Source organism: Miscanthus floridulus, chromosome 13 (genome assembly GCF_019320115.1).
Source record: "Miscanthus floridulus cultivar M001 chromosome 13, ASM1932011v1, whole genome shotgun sequence".
Taxonomy (NCBI): Eukaryota; Viridiplantae; Streptophyta; class Magnoliopsida; order Poales; family Poaceae; genus Miscanthus; species Miscanthus floridulus.
In genome coordinates, this window is record NC_089592.1 from 39,883,023 (window position 1) to 39,891,261 (window position 8,239).

An 8,239-nucleotide genomic window follows, 5' to 3' on the forward strand; every position below is an offset into this window, starting at 1 on the left:
TCACTTGCAAATTCATTAGTTCAATTTGGTTGTGTTGGTCATCAAACACCAAAATTCAAAGTAAATGGGGCTAGGGTCCATTTTCCTTATAGTAGGGTTTTAGATTCTTGTAGAAACATTTTGGATCCTGATTCCCTTCGGAAACATTTCTACAATGAATTATATCATTTTGTTAAACCGTTTGACAAGCTCGGTGAATTTTTAAAAATAGAATTAGAATCATGAGAAACTAGGTCTTAAAGTGTTTCTCTAGACAAATGATTTTTTCTTGAAACTTTTTCTCTGTTTGTGATGTTTGGTAGTGATTCTACTGGGAATCTGAGACGTTTGTCGCCGCCAAGCACACTCTTTATGAATTCGCTAAGACTCCCAACGTCTTTATTTACATTTAGAAGTTTGCAGTTGCCACCATCAAATGAAGCTACTATTCAAAATGTTCCTTGTTATGCAAATGGGTTTCAGATATATTTTCGCGCTTCTCATGATCACTCACAAATACACGATCGTCATTATCTGACAAGCACCTTGGAAAGGCAGGTGTAGGAGTTTTATTTTTTCAAGGTGAAGCTTCAGAAGGCATGCCCCAATAAACAATAAACATAAACATTGCAATCAGCGCCAAGGCAAGCACTTCCTTTCATGCATCCTGTTTGCTTTGCAGGACCGCACTACTTGCGGCCTCTATGCTTCATGACAGATCACTGGACTGGAGCATCAAACCGTCATCGCTGCATGCCTTCACCGGCATTTCGTCAGCTGCATGCCTGCATCATGAAATCATTCATATCGAAGCGGAGTAAAGGTACCCAGAGCGTTGCTAGTGTGTAAAATTAGAAAATAAATCACACATGTAAACTATCTGAATATTGCTCCTATTCCTGGGGACAAGTTATTTTCCATAAAAGTTTGCCTGCATGGTAAAAGCCTAGAAGGACACCCAGACCGTTCATTACCCATCCTGTTTGTCTGCCGGTATGCCGGTACATGTAGGGGACATCATGGTTTTTAGATGCTAAACTTGCCTTCTTAGGCAGAACCTGTGTGCTCCCGTACCAGCAGTTTGCGTCTCCTTTTATCAAAGCGGCAAGGAATGAATACAGCCCTATGGCTGAGGGGCTTCTTTTGCTCTTTCACTTTAAACTTGGAGTCTAGGATGGAATTCACCATTTTTCAATGATGTAATCTTATATATATTGTATGGATACCAAAATAGCATCATCCACAATCCAAATCCATCAGATTTACTCCACTTTGCCTTTTGCTTTCGTCCCCTTCGTCACCTTTTCTTTTTATCTTTTCTTTATTTCTAGTCCTACTTCTCACTCTATCACCACCTGTTCCTAAGCTGACACTTTAAGCATCTTCTCTTTGCTTGTTCAGGCAGGCATGGACAGAACCTTCTAATATTAAAACAATGACGGTTGGATCACCATGCTTGCACACCATTACCTTCATTTCTGTGAACCAGTGAGCCTGAGCTCTTGTCACCATGGCAGGCCTTAGCACCAGTGCAGGGCCTCCTGTTGTAAATGTGTACCATGAGAAATCCATGATCTTACCGGATGTATTGAGGGTGCTGACATGCCTGTACGAGAAAAATGTCAAATTTGAGACATTCAAAGCCTCTTACAAGGACATACTCAGCCTCCAGGTACTTGCTATATACACCAATATTTTTTGCAACTCCCAAATAGTCGACGCAGCTGTTGTTTAGCTTACACAACATAACATCTTCTCTGCAGGCGTCCAGGAGTGTTCCAGTTCCGTTCTACGATGGACCCATATTTCTGCAAGGTACAGCTGCAATTTTGTTACATACTCAAGCTGTACAGATTTATAGCGTCATTGGGTAGTGTGGTTACAGCACATACTGTTTTGCATGTTACATATGCACATGATAGAATGATATGTTGTCCAAGTGAAATAACTTCAGTAGGTGAATCACATAATCCAAGAAATAATCGGCATGAGTAGCTTTATGAATAACATTTTCTAATAAAAGACAAGAGTATGCATTCAGAAAAAAAGCAAAAAGAAACAAGTAAAAACGAATTGTACTCATTGAAAACAATCAGATTACAAGAAGAGTAAAAAGGTAATTCTGATCATTCCAAGGCTTCTCAATGGGAAAAGGTACATAATAGAAGTGGTTCTCCATTGAAGTTGCATAAAAAGAAAAAACAAACTTCCAATTATTAGTTCAGGCTACAATGATCATACTAAAAGCCAATCCTTTGTATCAGTCTATTCATCTTAAATTGTTATTACATCTTTAACAGCCACAAAAGTTCTATTTTCTTCTTTGAATTAGCTACTTAAAAAATAATATTGATTAAGAACTAGAGTCTACATAATTTATGCATACAAGTTTAATTCAGTGTATATGTACTAATATAGGAGACATGCTGATGAAGTTGTTCTGTCATCAATATTGAGCAGTTATTTCTGTGCGAAGAAAATGAAAATGTGCCAGATATTAAAAATGTAAACCTTGATATGTGTCAGCCCTCAATTCTTCAAACCAGTGTCATCTTCTTCCTGAAACATACAATGGAACGTTTGAAAGTAGCAGGACACAAAAAAAAGGACTGCACATAGACTGCACTGTTTTGGGCCCTAGGCTCTTAGTGCATATCTTGTTCAAGCCAAGTAAGTGTAAATCTTTAAACCAAAAAGAATTGCCAGCAAGAAAGAAAAAAATGCCATGGGAACAAACTGTAGATTCAATTCAATAAATCTAATTTCTAGGAATCTTAGAAGATTATATAGGATCTCCATTGTCTCCCAATGTAACATGAAATTCAAAACGAAACAAAGAAAGAAATAAGCTCTGTAGCCTCGGGTTATATGTTTATTCTTCAGCATTTTGTTTGCCAAGTTTTTACCCACTTCCATTTCAATGCACAAGTCATAATGAAAAATAAGGAATTATTGCTCATTGAATTTTAGGGTACACTGGCTTGTTCTCATTCATGCATGAAACATAAGCAGAAAACTTCTCCAGGATCACATTCGGAAATGAAATGCAATGATGTTTAAATGTTTCACACAAATGTTTTCGGAATGAAAAGATGTATGAAGCACTTCAACATGGTTGTACAAGCATTATTGCATGGTATTAACACAACATGGTGCTCCTTTCCATATTTTCTCTCCATCCCAAAGTGTAGGTCATTTTAGTTTGTCCAAAGTCAAACTTCGCTAACTTCAACCATTAAAGAAAAACATATATTAACATCTACAATACCAAATAAATACACTATCAAGACATATTATATGGTGGATTTAACGGAACTAAATTTATATCGTACATGTTAGTGCATTTTTTTTCTATTAGTTTGGTCAAAGCTTGAGAAGTTTGACTTAAAGAAAAACTACAGCGACCTACAATTGGGATGGAGGGAGAATTAACAAAATGAAATTTAAACCACAAACTAAAATTTTCAGCAAAGTCAAGTGACAGTAGTTCATTACTAGCTACTTGGACGTAGAATGCAAATTGACCTGTCCTGTAATCTGCAGATTCAAGAGCAATCTGTCGCTATATAGCAGAGACCTACGAGCATCAAGGGTATCCTTTCCTTCTGGGAAAGGATGTCCTCGAAAGGGCTTCAATTGAACAATGGCTCAGGAACGAGGAGCATGCCTTCGATCCTCCGAGCCGGGCATTGTTCTGCCACCTTGCCTTCCCACTGGAAGACAAGGATGATGACTATGATGAAGACATCAACAGAGAGAAGCGGAAGCTGGAGGAAGTCCTAGAAGTTTATGAGCAGAGGCTTGGTGAGACCGAGTTCCTTGTGAGGAATAAGTTCACCCTTGCTGACCTTGTTCACCTGCCAGGCACCCACCACGTCATCACATCGGAGAGGTTCACTTACTTGTATGACTCGAGGAAGAATGTGCAGAGGTGGTGGAACACAATCTCTGCCCGTGATTCCTGGCAGCAGGTGCTGAAGGACATGAAGGCTGTGGAGGAGGAGCACAGAAAGGAGGAACTCAAGAAGGAGCAGCAACAATGGCAGACAGAGTATTTGCAGCCATTCAGTGGCCGTGATATTCACATAAGCCATCAGCAGCAAGAGGGTACAAAGTCACAGACAGTGCTTGTTCATCCTCCCAGCACTGGTACCATCATAACCTCCATTCCATCAGCTCCACAAGAACATGAAACTGCCTCTGAGCTTAAGCCTTCTTCACTTATCCAAAGAAATGAAGGTGGCTTCTTTAAAACCACTGAAAAACATCCACCAACAACAAGGCAGAGAGATCCCAACACTCAGAAACCACCTAGCAGTGTCCAGAACACTAAAAGTAGCTTCTTCCAGCCTTCCACTACAACTACCACTACCAAGATGGATCAGAGAACCGATTCAGAGAATCCCAGCCAGAAAGGTGCCTCAACTCCTAGCAAAACCAGTCAAAGGCAAGCTGGTGCCCTAGCTGACACCAAGAGAGCAACTGGAGCTGATCAAGATAGGGCTCCATCTCCAGCCCAGAAATCAGGTGTCCAGGATGTCCAGAAACAAGGTAAGGCAATACCTACTGGGCAGAAAGTATCTGGCACATCACCAAGGCAAGTAGAATCTGAAGAAGATACTCAGGATGGCACTGATGGAGATGAAAGATTCTCAACTAAGAGGCTCCGAAGAATGTTTAATCCAGATGCTCAAGGTTCTCAAGACCCAACCATGGAGGAGGAAGCACCTGTCATCAAGGATCCTTCAGGTGTGCATAACAGAGAAAAGCAAACCACAACAGTCCCAGCCAACAAAATAACCAGCTCTCCATCAACAGGCACAAGAGCCCCTTATACTCCAGAAGCTGCAGATGAAAGGGGAGACATTTCGCCACCTAAAGGAGTGCCTTACAATGATCGTGCTACTGCTAGGCCAGGATATTCACAAAGCATCCAACAAGTACCTCCTCCTACTCCTAGCAATGACAAGTTGGCCAAAATAGAAGGTGTTGACATAAGAAAACCACTACGCACATCGCAGCAAACCCCAGCTGATGCTAAAAGTAGTCCAGAACTGATGCAAGGAGCTGACCCACGTGCTCGTATTTTCAGTGATGAACAGACAAAGAAGCGTTCCACCATGGCCGAAAGAGCTCCAGAGGCAACAAGGAAAGCTTCTGACAGTCAAGGTACATCAGCATCAGTCCAAAAAGCAATTCTTGATATTTATGGGAAGCAAGCTCAAGCTAGCCAAGGAGAAATCCCAGGTGTTCAAGATACTGGTGACCGTGACACAAACAAAAAATCTATTGTTGGCAAAAGGGCAGCAGAACCAACTTCAGGAACCCTCGGTGATAAATCAACCATAGCAGCAATGGTCGATCCAAGTGCAGCACTTCCTGCACCAGCACGAACACAAGCTTCTGTTGGACAAAATGCTTCTGTAGATCCCAGTGAAGGAAATCTTGATGAGAATGGCAAGAACAAGGCAGCCAAATCATCTCCTGATGATCCAAGAAGCAAGCTCCTAATTACACCAGGAAAGCTAGCACCAAATCCAGACACACAAAACCGTGCAACTTCAGGTAAAGAGCTAATACTGGAAAAAATTGCTTAATCTCATAATTGATCTGATGAAATACTGAAACTGCACCTTTGTTACCTATGATGATCTGCACTGACCATTGCCCAACAGAACATAGAAGCATGCTCCTAAGCAGTTGCCTCAAACAAGGCACCAAATCTTCACAAAAGTAGCAGCTCTAAATTTCTTAATGTGTTTCATGCACAAAATACCCCAAACAAGTCTTAGTATTTAAGAGAACTATTCTGCATTTATTTGCCACTATCAATTTACACTCCTAAAATTGTTTCTCATATAGCAGGACTGTAGAAGACTGTTAGGAGCCTCTTAAGGAAAGATTTAGGTACAATGCTAGTTTAGACAACTAAGTTGTCAGTCTAAATCTAGTTAATATTTGTCTTTATGATAAGTAGTCTATAGTCCATGTCTTCGGGAGAGAAGTTCACTATAACCTCATCGATGTGCTGGCTGATCATATTCATGACGTAATGCAGGCCAATTGTCAAAACCATCACCACAATTATCTTCTTTATCTGATATAAGGAATGAGAAGACCAGTATTGCTGAAACCAGTCAAACCAGTGTGGTATCGCCCAATAGGCAACCGGGTGGGCAAGCTCCCAGGAATACTGGAGTACTTTCTTCTGTGCCTCCAAGAGTGAAACCACCAGAAGATAATAATAAAGCATATGAGGAAGAAGCAGTAGAACAGGTAGCAAGAGATCAATCCAAGGCTCAGCTAGCTGAAAACAAGAAGCAAGGTGATTATGCAGCACCAGTCACTAAGAATTGGCAAGAGCAAAGAGGAAGATTCCTTGGCAGATGCCAGTAGCTATAACATGGGACAAGCTCAAGCAACGACAACTGGTGAACCATCCAAGCTACAGATACAGTCTGACCAGAACAAGCCTCAAGCATCTAAAGATGGTGGCAAGCAAACCGACGAGACAGCAAATTCTCCTACCTTAGCAACATCCGAAGAAGTATTGCCTTCAAACCCTGAGAAGAGCAAGCAACTGCAAGGAGAAAAGTCTGCTATAACACTGCAAGAAAATGTGAAGCAGGGTTCTGAAGCTGCATCACTGGGGTCAGGAGCAGAGCAGCAAAGGAAGAAGGATCTCCCCACAAATGCTGATAAGAACTATGAGAAAAGTTCAGAGTTATTTCTGAAGAAAAAATCACCTCTGATACTCAGCAAGTGAAGAACAGCAGAAATGACAGCACATCAGATAGGTCAATTAAACCCAGTCAGTCAGAGGGTAACAAAGATAATCTTCCTGAATCAGAGAGACGTGGCACATAGATGAACCTATGAAGTACCTCCTTTATGTCATTTTCCTGCGGTTTCTTTGTTGGGGTCTTATATACCTTACCACTTCCACGTGTTTATGTAATAAGGTCTCTAATCTTAGCACCTTCAGACCAATCGTGGCCAAGTTCGTCTATATGACATGTTATTTTGCTCTTTTTCTGTTGATCAATGACTTGTTTAGACATCAAAGTCCTCATTCCAGTTATGAATCATGCATACATAAAATTCGGCTTCCACAATACATATATTCCTGTGTAGATTATATCCATGTATACGTCTAATTCCTTTGTGAACTATCTCCATTTGTCAATCTAGTTGTCTTCAATTTCCAGTCTTCAACTTTGGTTTCCTCTAAACCATCATTGTAGGGGAACCTCAGAGAAGTTATTAGCCCATTACAATTCAGAATATAGAACTGATTGTTCAGTAGCTTATAATAGTTTGGTCTTGGGTTGATGGGAAGTTGTTTGGCTGCTGTATGAGGGAAGAATGCAGCCACCACACAAATCAATATATAGTTTGGTCTTGGAGATGCTCAGTTAGCACCAATGATACAGATATAGCATCGTCATTTAGCAAGTTCATCAACAAAGATGTGCATTGGAATTTGGAAACCATCTTCAGAAAATTTCTACAACTACTCAAATTCTCTTGTTAATATGAGTTGTTTCTCAAATCAAAAGGACCAATCTCTCAGCGCTACTAGTGATGAACGGCGTCTTTGGGAGACAGGAGGCGCACAGAGCCTCTCTTCTTTGACTGGTCCGGCTCATGAAGAGTAGTAGGTTGGCGTCCGGGTGTGTCGGTCGCTTGTTTCAGTCCTAACTAACAGGCGAGCATGTAATCACAAAACAATAGATTGGTGTGTTTGTGGGTTCTTGTCCCATTTTTCTTCTTAACATAATGTCTCTTGAGTGTTCGAGAAAAAAAAAGGTTGTTGTCAAGTGTTTTCCCAATGCCAGAGGGCAAGGACATTTCTCACCAAAACTTGCAAAATTGTTGTGTTAGAATAGCCAAAGATAAGTAACATTCACATAGACAAAATTGAAAGAATGATCGAGATTAGATAGAGATCCACTAATCACAAATCATTTTCTGCAGCCACGCAGAAATTAATGGTAATCCGCTTCACTAAGTTGCCAACTAGACGGCTTTAAACATTTGACCGAATCAAAAAATCTACTAGAAACACTAGAACTTACCATCCAGTCCAGAAATGATGCTCATCCAGTCATCCTGGAGCGGCGGCGCCGTCCGGCACTCTGGCACGACGGCTCCCACGCCTCCTGGAGGTCCGCCTTGCCACCACCGCCCACGGCATGCTAGCAGACGGCAACCTCCTCGGTACGCCTCGAAGGCCGTCAGAACTCTTGAGCCGGACGTC

General features: G+C 41.2%; 1 long non-coding RNA gene and 1 pseudogene across 1 annotated transcript; one reads left to right on the forward strand and one right to left on the reverse strand.

Annotated features, from left to right (window-relative positions):
* The first annotated feature begins 982 nt into the window (after positions 1-982).
* LOC136501725 (uncharacterized) lies at positions 983-7,028 on the forward strand (annotated as a pseudogene).
* LOC136501726 (uncharacterized) lies at positions 1,709-8,239 on the reverse strand. Its single transcript, XR_010770358.1, has 3 exons — positions 8,058-8,239; positions 2,491-2,538; positions 1,709-1,787 (listed from the first exon to the last, which is right to left on the reverse strand). It is a non-coding gene; the product is annotated as an uncharacterized lncRNA (long non-coding RNA).